The 16,030-nt window shown below is 45.8% G+C and overlaps 1 protein-coding gene and 1 pseudogene across 1 annotated transcript in view; one reads left to right on the forward strand and one right to left on the reverse strand.

Annotated features, from left to right (window-relative positions):
- LOC126095623 (uncharacterized) overlaps nucleotides 1-16,030 on the forward strand; it is a 402,540-nt gene that overhangs the window by 201,572 nt on the left and 184,938 nt on the right. The gene's annotated exons all lie outside the window — the stretch shown is intronic.
- On the reverse strand, nucleotides 10,379-10,496 carry LOC126095810 (5S ribosomal RNA; annotated as a pseudogene).

The following is a 16,030-nucleotide window of genomic DNA, read 5'->3' on the forward strand; positions in this document are numbered from 1 at the left end:
TTTCTGACGGTGTTTTCTCCTGAGTGTAGTATTTTTCGGAATGAAGCGTTGCTGACAGGTGTGAAAATTACCGAACTATCACTTCAAAAAAGTGATGGTTGTAAAATACTAACCCTAATTATTTGCAGAAGAATGGAAAACTGGCAGAATCTGACCTCGGGAAAGATCAGTTTGGATTCCGGAGATACATAGTAACACACGAGGCAATATTGACGCTACGACTTTTCTTAGAATATAGGGTAAGGAAAGGCAAATTTACGTTTATAGCATTTGTAAACTTTGAAAAAGCTTTTGAAAGTGTTGACGGGAACACTGTCTTTGAAATTATGATGTTAGCAGGGGCAAAATACAGGAAACGAAAGACTGTTTACAACTTGTACGTAAACCAGATGGCAGTTACAAGTCGAGGTGCTTGAAATGGAAGCAGTGGTTGAGAAGGGTGCGAGACAGGGTTGCAGCATATCCCTGATGATGATCAATTTTACAATGAGCAAACACTGAAGAAAACCAAACAAAAGTCTGGAAAAGGAATTAAAGTCCAAGAAGAAGAAATAACAACTTTAATGTTTGGCGATGACATTGAGATTTTGTTAGAGAAGGCAAAAGGTTTGGAAGAGCACTTGAACGGATTGGACAGCGTCTTTAAATTTGTATATTAGATGAACGTCAACAAAAGCAAAACAATGACAATAGAATGTCGTGTTCTTAAATCAGGTGATGATTAGGGAATTCGATCTGGAAACGAGATGAGTTCTGCTATTTGGGCAGAAAAATAGCTGATAATGACCGAAGTAGAGAGGATATAAAATGTAGACTGGCAGTGGAAAGAAAAGCGTTTCTGGAGAAGAGTAATTTGTTAACATCGAATACAGATTTAAATGTTACAAAGTATTATCTGAAAGTATTTGTATGTAGTCCTGTATGGAAGTGAAACATGGACCATCTACATCTACATGGATACTCTGCAAATCACACTTAAGTGCCTGGCAGAATGTTCATTGAACCCTGTTGACAATAATCCTCTATTATTCCACTCTCGAACAGCACTTGGAAAAAGCGGACATCTATATATTTCCGATCAAGCTCTGATTTCCCTTATTTTATTGAAATGGTTGTTTCTCCCATGTAGGTCGGCGTCAGCAAACTATTTTCGTATTCGGAGGAGAAAGTTGGTGACTGAAATTTTGTGAGAAGAACCCGCCGCATCGAGAAACGCCTTTGTTTTAATTACGTCCATCCTGAATCATGTCCGTGACACTCTGTCCCCTATTCCTCGATAATACAAAACGTGCTGCTCTTCTGCGAACTTCCTCGATGTACACTGTTAATGATGTCTGGTAAGGATCCCACACCGCGCAGCAGTTCTCCAAAAGAGGATGGACAAACATAGTGTAGGCAGTCTCTTTAGTAGATCTGGTGCATCACAAACAGCATACACAAGAAAAGAATAGAACCTTTTGAAATATGCTGCTACAAAGAATGCTGACGTGTAAATGGATAGATAATGTAACTGATGAGGCGGTACCGAATAGAATTGGGGAGAAAATAAATTTGAGGCACAGCCTGGCTAGAAGAAGGAATCGGTTTGTAGGACTCATTCTCAGACATTAAGTGATCACAAATGTAGTACCGGGGGGGGGGGGGGGGGATCGTAGAGTGAGGCCAAGAGATGAATACAGTAAGCAGATTCAGAAGAATGCAGGTTGCAATAGTCATTAGGAGATGAAGGGGATTGCACAGGGTGGAGTAGCACGGAGAGTTGCATGAAACAGTCTGCAGACTGAAGACTACAACAACAACAACAACAACAACAACAACAAGGTTCAAATGGTTCAAATGGCTCTGAGCACTATTGGACTTAACCGAGCGAGGTGGCGCAGTGGTTAGACACTGGACTCGCACTCGGGAGGACGACGGGTCAATCCCGCGTCCGGCCATCCTGATTTAGGTTTTCCGTGCTTTCTGTAAGTCATTCCAGGCAAATGCCGGGATGGTTCCACTGAAAGGGCACGGCCGACTTCCTTCCCCGTTCTTCCCTAATCCGATGAGACCGATGACCTCGCTGTCTGGTCTCCTTCCCCAAACAACCCAACCCAACCCCACTATTGGACTTAACATCGGAGGTCATCAGTCTCCTAAGGACATCAAACACATCCATGGCCGAGGCAGGATTCGAACCTGCGACCGTAGCGGTCGCGCGGCTCCAGACGGAAGCGCCTAGAACCGCTCGTCCACCCCGGGCGGCCAAGAACGAGGTCGATAAGCACTTGAGACAAGAAGAGTAGAGGGTTTGGAAATATAATGTAATAGGAGAATGCTGAATATTAGTTGGGTAGACCTAATAACTAATGAGGAACTACTGAATCGACTTGCAGGGGGAGGGGGAGGGAAGAAATTTGTGGCATAAACTGACAAAAAGAAGGGATCGGTTGATTAGTACATACCCTAAGGCATCGAGAAATAGTCATTTGAGTTGGTTAATGGAGGGTAATGTCATGGTAAAATTGCAGACGGTGACTTAGGCATGAATACAGTAACCAAGTCGAAAGGATGTAGGATGCAGTAGTTATTCAGAAATGAAGAGGCTTGCACACAATAGACTAGCGTGGGGAATTGTTTGAAACCAGTCTTAGGATAAAGTTCGCAACAACAATCTCTCTGGATCAAAAGGCATCGGTTCAGTCCTGACTGCATGATGAACTGCAATACTCTGACCGTGGATCGGTTCCAAAGCAGCAAGATGGGTGAGGATAGCAATACACAGTCTGTTATTTGGGTTGGTAATGCAAAAGAATTTACGGATGCGAGAAGCCTGGTGAATACTACACTTATTCTTAGCGACTTCGAGTATGGTAGGTTTGGTGATATTCTGTGAACGTGGGAAAAAATCTGAGGAACAATGGCGCGAGGGTTTTGCTACGCACGAAGAGTTTATCTACATGCTGCAACTTGAGTTGCTGCAACAGCGAATTCACTAGTGTGCGAACTCAAATGTCTCGTCTTTTTCAGAGACGATCGTGTGACACGTTTCCTCGTAAACACAGACCGTCTGACGCATTTTGTCTACTACTGCAGTTATCTATCAACCATTCGAATCCTTTCGCCCAGCATGTCATCAATAGCTGTCCCAGTCTGTCAGAGGACGCAGTCCCTTTCTCACCGTTCTCCCCCCCCCCTCCCCCCTCCCTCTCTTCATTCTGCGCCGCATTTCGAGCACCTTGACGCCTTCGGAACGAATGTTGTTTTTCTTCTCCGCTTCTGACGTGACATGATGATGTAATGAGATCGTCATTCAGTGCCTCCTTCTGGTGTCGTTGTAAAGCCCCCACAGCTTCTCTGGAAGTGAGCTGTCTTTGTTGTTATCTCAGATGGCGATAACAAGTCTTCGGCTATAGATCAGCTCTAGACGGGGGATGTTTTAATGGGTACTCTGTTCATCATTTATTAGCTGCCTGTCCAACTCTCCCCTGTCCTGTCCAGTGCCGACGCTTAACAGCTTATGGCTTTATGACCCTCTGCTGCACTTCATGCCTTGCTTGGCGACCGTGTGTGTCTATTGTCGCTATTTAGTGGCCTCACTCACCCAAAAATGAGCTCAGCTCCCTAGAGTGAACTGGAAATGAGCGTCAGTAGTATTACGCACGTATTCTTAGAGATCGTTTTCTCTGTCTGAAAGAAACTCTTTTTTGTAAGGAGCTTCACTGGATGCCAATCTTTCAGCTGGATAATGGGATCCTCCTACACATATTTCCGCCGCAAGTATTCGGTGGAGTCACACTTAGTCGTCGTTTCAATTGTGTCAGAATTGTATTTAGATGGACAAGATCTATATGGAGGTCACGTTTGGAACTACACCATAAGCGAACTGCTTTTCCCCTGCTGGCCTCTCAGTCCTGAATTAGTAAAAAAGGGAAGGCATTGGATAAGTATCAGGGTCTATAGCACCTACGGACCAATACTGCCGTATTGGAGACATGCATTACGTTTGTTAAGAAGCTATGTGTTTGTTCGCTGTGTTGCGTTTTGATAGGTTGTACGAGGATGGAAGGAAGAGTTGGGTACAACACCCTGTCGCGTGTGGTCACTGATGACTTTTTATGTCCAATCTCCTTCCCATTCCGACATTATAATTCGCCTGTAGAGACGGCTTCCATATGCTTCGTATGGCTTAGGGGTGTATCTAAGGCTGAAAAATCACATCAATGCTGCTGACATGTCCGATGCATCTACTGCTTGGGAAGAGTACTTGTTGGTGTTTTCGCTGTCATGCATATTCTCGGTAATAAATACCTTGCGGATGAAACTGTGCATCGACATGAATGTCCGCGAGCATAACCGCGAATATCCGGCATGAGAATTACCTTGTAGTTAACAGTGAAAGTACAGTATTCGTATTTCCATTTCCATCTATTTTCGTTACATGCCATCGACAATGAGAATTATTTTCGTTTTTCTCACTGTTATTATCTATTTGGGACGAGTGCGATAATAACGACTTCAATGCACAAATTTCCTCCAGGGGGTAGATACGTTCTTGACACCTGCAAGGGCCAATGAGGGCGATATGCCCCTCCTCCTGCTTTTTTGCTCAGTTATTTGATTACGTTCGAGTCATTCCTGTTTAGTTTGGAATGACAGAGAACGGACGATAGTTACATAACTAGTTAAAGCTCCCATAAAGCCAACTGAAGACGTCATCCAGAATACGCTCCTGTTTGAATATCATATAGGACAAAATAATTTTGCGATATTAAATATGTACCTATCGGCATTCCTCTAGAGCGTAGGGGAGACTTGCCTACTCTGCACGGGCTCCTGATTAGTGCTAGTATTATGAAGTTCATATCTCTTGTACTATCAAATATTTAGAGGGGTCACCGTGAACTACGTGCTTCTTGGGCTATACTGTCAGCTGTGAGTTACGTGTGTTGAAGAACAGATTGTCAGAAGACAGCGCTTATTTTTTTGCAGTGTTTCTCTAACTTTTTGCCTACCGGGTGAACGTAACTACTATTACACTGAAGCGCCAAAGAAACTGATACAGGTATGCGTATTCAAATACGGAGATATGTAAACAGGCGGAATACGGCGCTGCGGTCGGCAACGCCTATATAAGACAACAAGAGTCTGGCGCAGTTAGATGGGTTACTGCTGCTACAATGGCAGGTTATCAAGATTTAAGTGAGTTTGAACGTGGTGTTATAGTCGGCGCACGAGCGATGGGACGTAGCTTCTCCGAGGTAGCGATGAAATGGGGATTTTCCTGAACGACCATTTCACGAGTGTATCCGTGAATATCAGGAATCCGGTAAAACATCAAATCTCCGACATGCCTGCGGCCGGAAAAAGATCCTGAAGAACGAGACCAACGACGACTGAAGAGAATTGTTCAACGTGACAGAAACGCAACCCTTCCGAGAAACTGTTGCAGATATCAATGCTGGTCCATCAACAAGTGTCAGCGTGCGAACCATTCAACGAAACATCATTGATATAGGCTTTCGGAGCTGAAGGGCCCACTTGTGTCCCCTTGATGACTGCACGACACAAAGCATTAAGCCTCGCCTGTTCCCGTCAACACCGATATTGGACTGTTGATGAATGGAAACACGTTGAATACTCGGACGCGTCTCGTTTCAAATTGTATCAAGCAGATGGACGTGTACGGGTATGGAGACAACTTCATGAATCCATGGACTGTTCGAACTGGTGGAGGCTCTGCAATGGTGTGGGGCGTGTGCAGTTGGCGTGATATGGGACCCATGATACGTCTATATACGACTCTGACAGGTGACATGTACGTATGCATCCTGTCTGATCACTTGCATTGACTCTTGTTCATTGTGCATTCCGGCGGAATTGGGCAATTCCACCAGCACAGTGCGACACCCCACACGTCCAGAATTGGTACAGTGTGTCTCCAGGAACACTGTTCTTCAACATTATTGAGCGTATTCCGGATGCCTTGCAACATGCTGTTGAGAATAGATCTCCACACCCTCGTACTCTTACAGATATATGGACAGCCCTGCTGGATTCATAGTGTCAATTCCCTACAGCATTACTTCAGACATTAGTCGAGCCCATGTCAGGTCGTGCGTGCTCACGTGGGCTCTACACGGTATTAAGCGAGTGTACCAGTTTCTTCGGTTCTTTAGTGTACAAGGTAAGCGACAGCATAATGTCTTATTTATGGGTAAATATACATGAAATAGCTTACTGTTCAGACAGCCACGAGTCTGTATTCGTTGTGATCCGTTCGTGAGACACTGACAAAGAGAAAATAGCGACGTTGCCTATAACGTACCGCCATACATTCGTGATATTATATGGAAAAAAAATACACACATTACACTTAATTTTCTAAACATTTGCAAGCGGTAGAAATTAGGAACCTGGTTCCTAATTTGTACCGGTGAGTGCATAATACTTCGTCGTATACTGATGTTTAAAAATGCGTTTAGCATTATTAGTGCCACAAAATGTTAGGTCGGATGTCGAATTTTCTAATGCGTTTTGTGTCCTATGTTATTAATTAAATAAGTATTCTGTATTACAGTATGGAGGCGTTGTGGAAACTGAAGCACAGATGAGTAGCATTTTGAAAAAATGGCTCTGAGCACTATGGGACTTAACATCTGAGGTCATCAGTCCCCTAGAACTTAGAACTACTTATATCTAACTAACCTAAGGACATCACACACACCCATGCCCGAGGCAGGATTCGAACCTGCGACCGTAGCAGTCGCGCGGTTCCGGACTGAAGCGCCAAGAACCGCACGGCCACCGCAGCCGGCAGTAGCATTTTAGCTTCAAGTCTTTATCAAAACGGGGTTCGTGTATCACACGAATGCGTTCCGCATGTAAATTGTGCCCAAACCAAAAATAAAAATGAATGTTGAAAATAAAAATGAAAACGGGAGCAGAAGAAGTGCATTTCAACGAAGTTGAAAATGAATTGGAAAAGCTTATTTTCACGTTTGAACATATGATGTGCGGTTTATGCATTTGGACGTAACACACTTTCTTTCGACATTGCAGAAGGAAACGGTGTGTCCCATATTTCAGTACAGAAGCCATGGCAGACAAAAACTGAGCATAAATCCGGGGAAATGATAAAAACTCCAAACAAAACTTCAAGGTCTAGCCAAGAGCTTTGATCTGCCGAGTGCCCTATCCAAAGAAAAAAAGAAAACAAAAAAAGGGAAGGTAATCTAAGCAAAGGCGAGAAAACGTGTAATTAGAGCTTCACCTGTGACAAAGAGAAGTTTTGGAGACTCTGCTGAGAAACCACCACAGAAACTCATTCATAAAGCACAGGATGGTATTGCGAATTGTGTGAGGAAGACCGAATGGAACAAAAATTATCAAAGGAATGAAGGACTAAATGTGAATTTATGAAAAGTGTGAAGGGGCGGGAAGAGGGGTGAAAAAGTTACATTGTTTGCCTGAAAATAGTGACGTTACAATTAAAATATGACCATGTTCTTAAACAGAGACCAGCACATATCCTTAAGCTAAGGTACGTAGTTGATACGGGTGGTACCCGTTACGAAATTACTAGTACGAATTGGGCGCTATGAAATGGAACGAGCATGTGAGGATTGTAGGGCGAAGGCGAATGGCCGACTTCGGTTTATTGGGAGAATTTTAGGAAAGTCTGGTTCGTCTGTGAAGGAGAACGGATATAGAACTCTAGTGCAACCCATTCTTCAGTACTGTTCAAGGGTGTTTGCTATTCTCAGCAGATCAATTACAGGAAGAAATGGAAGCTATTCAGAGACAGGATGAGGTGCGATACTGGTAGGTTCGATCAGTACACGAGCACTGTATTACGGAGATGCTTCGTGAACTCAAATGGGAAACGGAGGGAAGACAAAGTTCTTTTCGCGGAACACTATTGTGAAAATTTAGAGAACAGACTTTTGAAGTTAACTGTAGAAAGATTCTGCTGCCACTGTACAGCGAAAGGACCACGAAGGTACGAGAAGAGAAATGTGGGTTCTGACGGAGGCATAGAGAAAGGCAGTGGCTATAGTGGTACGTGCTACCCTAGTCGACGTCCCACATGGTGGCTAACGGAGTATGTATGTAGATGTAGATTCAGACGTAGACGAAGACTTAGATTTGTGAAAACGTACATTAAACCGCATCAAGTTTGAGCTCAGATCTAAGGTTCTACAACGAAGTAAAATGTAAATGTCGCGTGACTAGGGCCTCCCGTCGGGTAGACCGTTCGTCGGGTGCAAGTCTTTAGATTTGACGCCACTTCGGCGATTTGCGCGTCGATGGGGATGAAATGATGATGATTGGGACAACACAAGACCCTCTCCCTGAACGAAGAAAATCTCCAGACGGGAATCGAACCCGGGCCCTTAGGATTGACATTCTGTCGCGCTGACCACTCAACTACCGCGAGCGGACTACAACGAAGTGATGTCAAGGATACGAGAGAGTAGTTTTGTATGTCACTTGTACTACTGTTCTTGTAACGGGTGACCTGCTGTTATTTCCAACTCCTCGGTTTTCATTTATTTATTTATTTTTCGTCAGGGGTACGTACCATAGATTATGGTTAACAGAGGGGCTTTCTCAGCCGCATATTCAGTATAGAATCTGATAGGGATTTCAAGGGGCCCTGGAGCTCCGGCGTACATAAAGGATTAAAATTTATTACAGTACCTCAAATATCCACGGATGCAGGTGCAGATAAAGCACTTGCTGTGGATACTGACCTCATTTCTCTTACAGCCACGCGGAGTGGCCGCGCGGTTTAGGGCGTCATGTCACGGACTGCGCGGCCCCTCCCGCCGGAGGTTCGAGTCCTCCCTGGGGGATGGGTGTGAGTGTTGTTATTAGCATAAGTTGGTTTAAGTAGTGCGTAAGTCTAGGGACCGATGACCTAAGCAGTTCGGTCCCGTAGGAATTCACACACATTTGAACATTTTTTCCTCCTACCAGCATAGACGTCTAGCTTACAGGAGTACGGCACGAGACTGTATTCACCGTTGACTTATTTTCGCGGGAAATGTAGAAAAGTGGCACCGTGCTCGTTATTCGGAGTGGGCACAGCATCTGGAGAATGGCCGTCCATTGTGGCGGTTAGTAAAGCGGAAAAATGCGCAGCGGGCAGCAAGTTGGCCGGGCGCACACAGAGCGGGGGGAGTTGTCGGCGGGTATTTGTGCGCCAGACGGCGTGGTATGCGGACGGCGGCCGCTGTTGTGCTCTGCTGCTGGCCGACTCGCGGGATCGATGTCTCCCCCCTCCCTCTGCCCCCCCTCCCCAGCCACCCACAGCTGGGCGCACCACCTGACGTCGGGAATTACCCTCCAACCGGTGGCCGGCTCAGGCACAGCTCTGTGCTTTCCTATTATATGTCTCCCATCCTTGCACACACTGGAGATGGGCCAAACGGTTATTTCGGAGTATCAGGTATCGCGGTTACGGCTATTGTTTATACTAGTTACTTTTAACATTTGTTTATTCTGATAATCGTTTTGTTTAGTGCGCTTAAAAAAGGAAGGAAGGAAAGAAGAAAGAAAGAAAGAAAGAAAGAAAGAAAGAGGACACACGAACAAGTGGAACGTCTCCCTCGAAGCACAGAGGAAGTCTGGGAGCAACGAAACTTAAAAAGAAATAATAGAAAACCATAATTCATTTATCGTACTCTCCAAAAGGATTATTCGAATAAATAGTTAATTGTTAAAATTAACTGGTGTAAAAAATAACCGTAACCGCGATAACTGATTTTTTATATTACTTAAATAAATAAATACCAGTAATTATGGTTCAAATGGCTCTGAGCACTATGGAACTTACAACAACTTAAACCTAACTAACCTAAGGACATCACATACATCCATGCCCGAGGCAGGACTCGAACCTGCGACCGTAACGACCAGTAATTACGGTTACTGTGAGATCCCCTATACCTGCAGGACAGTACGGATAGTTTAATTGGTGGTAAGGGGCCAAAATGAGTGGCTGTCAGTTGCACTCGAAAATTCTACTTTATTCATTTGACAAGCATTACAAGAGTAAAGAAAACATTAAAAACCCAACTAGCCAAACATTAATTTTAGAACTTAATTCTCGGCTAAATGCGCCATTCAATCTCACGCCTCAAGAGCAAAGCAACTTAAATTTAAAATCGGCTAGAAGCCATACATAAACAAACACTCCGTCTACAGGGCACAAGTGGCCCATCGGAACCATCCGACCGCCGTGTCATCCTCAGAGGAGGATGCGGATAGGAGGGGCGTGGGGGTCAGCACACCGCACTCCCGGTCGTTATCATGGTATTCTTGACCGAAGCCGCTACTATTCGGTCGAGTAGCTCCTCAATTGGCATCACGAGGCTGAGTGCACCCCGAAAAATGGCAACAGCGCATGGCGGCCCAGATGGTCACCCACCCAAGTGCCGGCCACGCCCGACAGCGCTTAACTTCGGTGATTTGATGGGAACCGGTGTAGCCACTGCGGCAAGGCCGTTGCCACATAAACAACATGGACAAACAAGAAAATGCAGCACATCAAACGGCGCTCAGAAGTTTCCAGGGGTCGGCCTGGAATTCAAACATTAACGCTCGCTTAGGCGAGACAGGAAGTCGGCCCGACAATTCTCAATCCGACGGCAACCCAACCAGTAGACAGTCAATGGACCAAGCGACAGGATAATTTTCGCTCCACCCGACCAGCACACAACAGGGAGTTCAATGGAACAATGCAGAAGGTATCGGCGTCCACAACGAATTACACATTCAGCTGTCAAACTGCACGCCGTGCTGGACAGCCACAACATTACAAGGAAAATACACTGCCTGAATTTACGTCAACGGTCACGGCAGGTAGCCGGAACGTTAAAGGCCACAAGGCAGAAGATTTCGCTGGTGAACTTCAACTCAAAATAATCAAGTTAAGTTAAACTCCACAGGAGGGTGGCTAGAATTTCGCCAACTTGAAAACACGTTGTTGCTCGCGGGAATCTCCCAACAGCCCACAACGAAACTCAAGCGACACAATGTGAACAGTTGGCGCTGGCTGGTAGATTGAGTAAAGACTCAACCTTCCTGTCCGGGATCAGTGAGCCACGGACCTCGCAGCAATGGGAACAGCCCCTCACACTCAGATCGCGCGTGGACGCTGCCAGCGGCCCCGGCCAGAAACGCACCACGGAGACTTCCTCGCTGCTCCACGCCAACCGACCAACTGCCCGCACACGGCACAGCTGGAAACTATAAGCGCGAAGCCAAAGATAGTACAAGGGTGCGAATATCGATACACGCTGCTGCTGCGACTCGCGGAGAGAGTGGATAACAGCATAATCGCGATAATCGCGGGAGACTAATCACAGAATAGCAACCAAGGTTTAATGCAATGCATAACAAGAGGCAGCCACGGCTCATACTGGTATTTTTTATACGAGTTACTTTTAACAGTTATTTATTTATTCGAACACTCATTTTCGAGGGTGCGATAACTCAGTAATGGTTTTGCTTCCTTTAATTTTCGTTGTCCCCGGACGTCCTTTATCCTTAGAGGCTGTAATTCCTTTTCTTCCTGGGTACACTTTCTTCCTTTTCCAGACCGCTTTCGTTTCTGGCAGCCTGCCTTTTGGCTGCTTCTTTAAAAAGTATTCTGTTATCTATTACGCCAATTTCAATTCGTATGTTTTTCATGTCCCTGTCGACTTCGATGAACCGTATGTGTCTGGATTTGTAGCTACTCAGTAACTTGAAGATCTGCTCGTTAGTCTGTTACTATCCATTCGTTATACACTGAGGTGACAAGTCACAGGATGGCGATAGGCACATATACAGATGGCTTCAGTATCACGTACATAAGGTATAGGATGGGGCAAGTAAAAGAGGCCCGCAGAGCAGAGTTCCAAGGTGTAAAGAAACACAGCAGAGGAAAGAAAATAGAAAGTGACCACCATTCATCTCTTGGCACTTTTGGGCCCTGGTCACCAAGTTGCTGAAGGCGGATCGAAGCTGGACTGCTGAAATTGCCACAGTCTCACCCGAAATGTTCTGCTGCAGGTTCTGAAGACTGTGGAGGGTTGTTGCGATACACCTTAGATTTGAGCGCTCCCCACACAAAGCAATCGCACACTGACAGACCAGGTGACCTAGATAGCGAGCTAGGGTCACGACCAGACTGACCTCTGCTAACAACTCTTGTCAGACGTGAAGATTGTGTAATGTGCTCCAAGGTTCGGCCGGCTGTATGTGCAGTGCCTCCATCCTGTTCGAAGCAACTGTAAGTATTTTCCTCCTCCGTTAATGCTGCCACAAATGGTATCCACTTGTCCGAGCCATTTTTACTCGCTCCACCCTGTATAAAAGGGCAGTGCGTTGCCGGGGCCGTCATTTGTGCTAAGGTGGTCCATATGAAAAAGTTTCCGACGTGATTACGGCCGCACGATGAAAGTTAACAGACTTTGAACGGGGAATGGTTGGTGGAGCTAGACGCATGGAACATTCCATTTCGGAAATTGTTCGAGAATTCAGTATTCTGAAATCCACAGTGTCAAAAGTGTGCCGAGAATACCAAATTTCAGGCGTTATCTCTAACCACGAAGACCTTAGCCGACCCCGTTCCAGACTTTCCTACAACAGAAAAATCTGAGGAGGTACAGGGAATCGAATCTGCGTTCTTCCGCACCGAGGGCAGAGACGCTAACCATTCGACTACTAAGGCGGCCTTTTATTTTTCCTTAACTAGCGACACATCCCTGCTTCACACGGGTGACACTAACAACGAGACCACACTGCAATCGAATTTTTGTAATTTTTTTAATTGATTGTACGTGAAGTGTCCCCCGAAGGACTACAATACAACTCAAAAAATTCTCGAGAGAATTAACTTTGGGAATCTTAATTCACTAAAAGTAAGATGACTTTTACGAATGACCACTTCGCTCACTCAGTGTGTCTGGAATGTTTCCCTCGGCCACTCATAAGAAACCGTTCTGCGGTTGACATTCCCTTCATCTAGGCCCCGTCAACCTTCCGTTCGCGGACGTCGCTAAATTCTTGGGTCTTACGTTTGACAGAAATCTGTGCTGGTCCTCCCACGTTTCGTATCTTTCGGCTCGCTGTCTGCGATCCCTCAACACTCTCCGTGTCCTGAATGGTACCTCCTGGGGAGCGGACCGAGTGGTCCTTCTCCGCCTCTATCGCGCCTTAGTGCGCTCGAAATTGGACTATGGAAGCATAGTTTACTCCTCTGCTCGGCCATCTATTCTTCGGCGTCTCGACTCTGTCCACCACTGTGGATTGCGTTTAGCGTCTGGAGCTTTTTACACCCGCCCTGTGGAAAGCCTTTATGCTGAGACTGCTGAACCTCCGTTGTCCAATCTGCGAGCTGTCCTTCTGAGTCGCTATGCTAGCCATCTGTCTTCCATGCCTGCTAATCCGGCACATGACCTTTTTTTCGACGCCTCTTTGGATTTAGGGTATGCAGGCCGCCCTTCCTCTCTGCTACCACCAGGAGTCCGCTTCCGTCAACTGCTAAGTTTTCTTTCCTTCCACTTTCCTAAAACTTTCATGACAACTTGGGGTACAGCACCGCCTTGGCTCCTCCCCGGACCTGCCTGCTCCGTGACCTTTGTCAGTTTCCCAAGGATGGTACCCTTTCACTCGTTTATCGTCGGGCATTTGCTGCTCTATGCGCACAAATGAAGGATGCCACATTTATTTACACTGACGGCTCAGGAACATCATTTGGTGTTGCGAGTGTCTACATCGTTGGCCACACCCCCAGTCGATTTCGGCTTCCCGATCAATTTTCGGTTTTTACTGCGGAGCTTTACGCTGTTCTCCAGGCTGTCCAATACATCCGTCGCCATCAGCGGATACAGTATGTTATCTGCTCAGACTTTCTCAGCTCTCCCCTCAGTCTCCAAGCTCTCTACCCTGTCCACCCTCTGGTCCACCGGATTCAAGACTGCCTCCACTTGATCCACTTGCTCCACTTGGGGGCGTCTCTGTGGCGTTCCTCTGGATCCCAGGACAGGTTGGTATCTGTGGAAATGAGGCGGCCGATATAGCGGCCAAGGCTGCAGTCTCTCTTCTTTCGGCCAGCTATTCGCATGATTCCCTTCGCCGATCTACGGAGTGTTTTATGTCTTCGTGTTGCTCTTTTAAGGCATGCACATTGGTCGACACTTCCCAATAATAAATTGCGGGACGTGAAGGCTCTTCCCTGTGCTTGGACCTCTTCCTCCCGAACTCCTCGTCGGGAAGAGGTAATTTTAACTAGACTCCGGATAGGGCACTGTCTTTTTAGCCATCGACATCTATTAAGCGGCGATCCTCCCCCACTCTGTCCCCACTGCTCTCAACTGTGGACGGTGAGACACCTTTTACTTGAGTGCCCCTATTTTACTCCGTTACGGGCCCGTCTACAGCTGTCGCCTGATACATATTCCATTTTAGCAGATGACACGCGCTCTGCCGATCGCGTTCTCGAGTTTATTAGTGTCAGTGAGATGATCTCAGTCATTTGAAGCTCTTTTTGGGGACAAACAACTCCCCCCCCCTTCTATAGTGGTTCTTTAAGTTTTCCATCTGTTTTTTAGTTTCCCCACTTTTTTTGAGTTTCGCTCCCACTGCTGCTGCTGGTTTCCAGTTTTTTTTTTTTTACCTTTTCCTAAGACACAGACCGGGCGCTAATGACCGTAGCAGTTTTGCGCCCTAAAACCATAAAAAAACTCATAAGAAAACCGCGGGATTTTTACGCAGAGTGTAGCGGTTCTGATCTCCTTCGCCGAGGCGTCAAAAGAAGAAGTGAATGTGGGTAAAAGGGAGTGTGACGACCTTCACATCATGTGACACGTCCTCGGTAGCGTTGGGCAGAATTGTGGTGAAATTTGGTGCCACTGTGACATCATCAACCCACCTTACACTTCACATGAACTCCTGAGCGCTGGCTTTTTTTCTCGCCTGTCAACAAACTGCTGTTGGAAGTATCGCCGAGCACGGGTGTGATGTCGCAGGACGCCACGCTTTTGCGCCATTGCAGAGGAAGGTTGTGGACAGCTTTGAGTCAAATTTACATCTTTTGCGTCGCAATGGGAGACAGTTACAGGGTTTCGAAAAAGTAACCCTTTAATTGTGTTGCGCAGTGTAGCTGCTTTAGGCAATTGCAGCTGCTTCTCTTACGTCGTGCGGTAGATGGAAAGCATGTAAAACAAACAAATATTTGTTTAAGTACTGCTCTTTCGGCCAGACATCTCGTTTTCTGTTTTTCATATTTTTCGGAGTAAATACAGTGTCGATCAAAGCGTATAGTGCAGATTTTGCCACCGGCTAACACACAACGTGTCAAAAATCAAAACTTTTGTAGGATTGACAGGAAAACTTTAGCTTTACGTTTTCATTGCACTCGTTCTTTCACTTATTAATTTAGACTTTGGCAGACGGTGTATGATCGCTGAGAGTACACAGTCGACTGTTCGTAATTGGAACGTGGATAAATCGAATTTCTCCATTACTCGATCCTTGAAAACAAACCTCGATACATCGAAGATATCCTGTGTGTTTCGCTGCACTCGATAAATCGAAGTGTTTGTCGTCAGTTGTCCAGTTAATTATTTTGTCATTCAGCTCTTCATAATATTCCTTCATTTACTGCAGTACATGAATTCGCTGTAAAAATATCTTCTTTCGCAGAAAAGGAGGATGTTATTGAGGCTATAGAATGTGTAGTGAAAAAAAGACTTAACTGTAGTCTGCGGTAGTTACGTAGACGTCAGATTGGTAGTCGGGAAGGTGAATGCCCGACTTCATTTTATTGGGAGAATTTTGGGAAAGTGTTGTTCATCTATGATGGAGATGGCATATAGAACGTTAGTGCGACGCGTTTCTGAGTACTGCTCTAGTGTTTGGGGTCCCCACCAGGTCGGATTAAAGGAAGACATCGAAGCAATTCAGAAGCTGCGAAAATGATTGAAGCAGAAGAAAAGGACTAAAATTTCTGCCGTGTTGGGACTCGGACCCGGGTCGTCTTGCTTGCTAGGCAGAA

Source organism: Schistocerca cancellata, chromosome 8 (assembly GCF_023864275.1).
Source record: "Schistocerca cancellata isolate TAMUIC-IGC-003103 chromosome 8, iqSchCanc2.1, whole genome shotgun sequence".
Classification (NCBI taxonomy): Eukaryota; Metazoa; Arthropoda; class Insecta; order Orthoptera; family Acrididae; genus Schistocerca; species Schistocerca cancellata.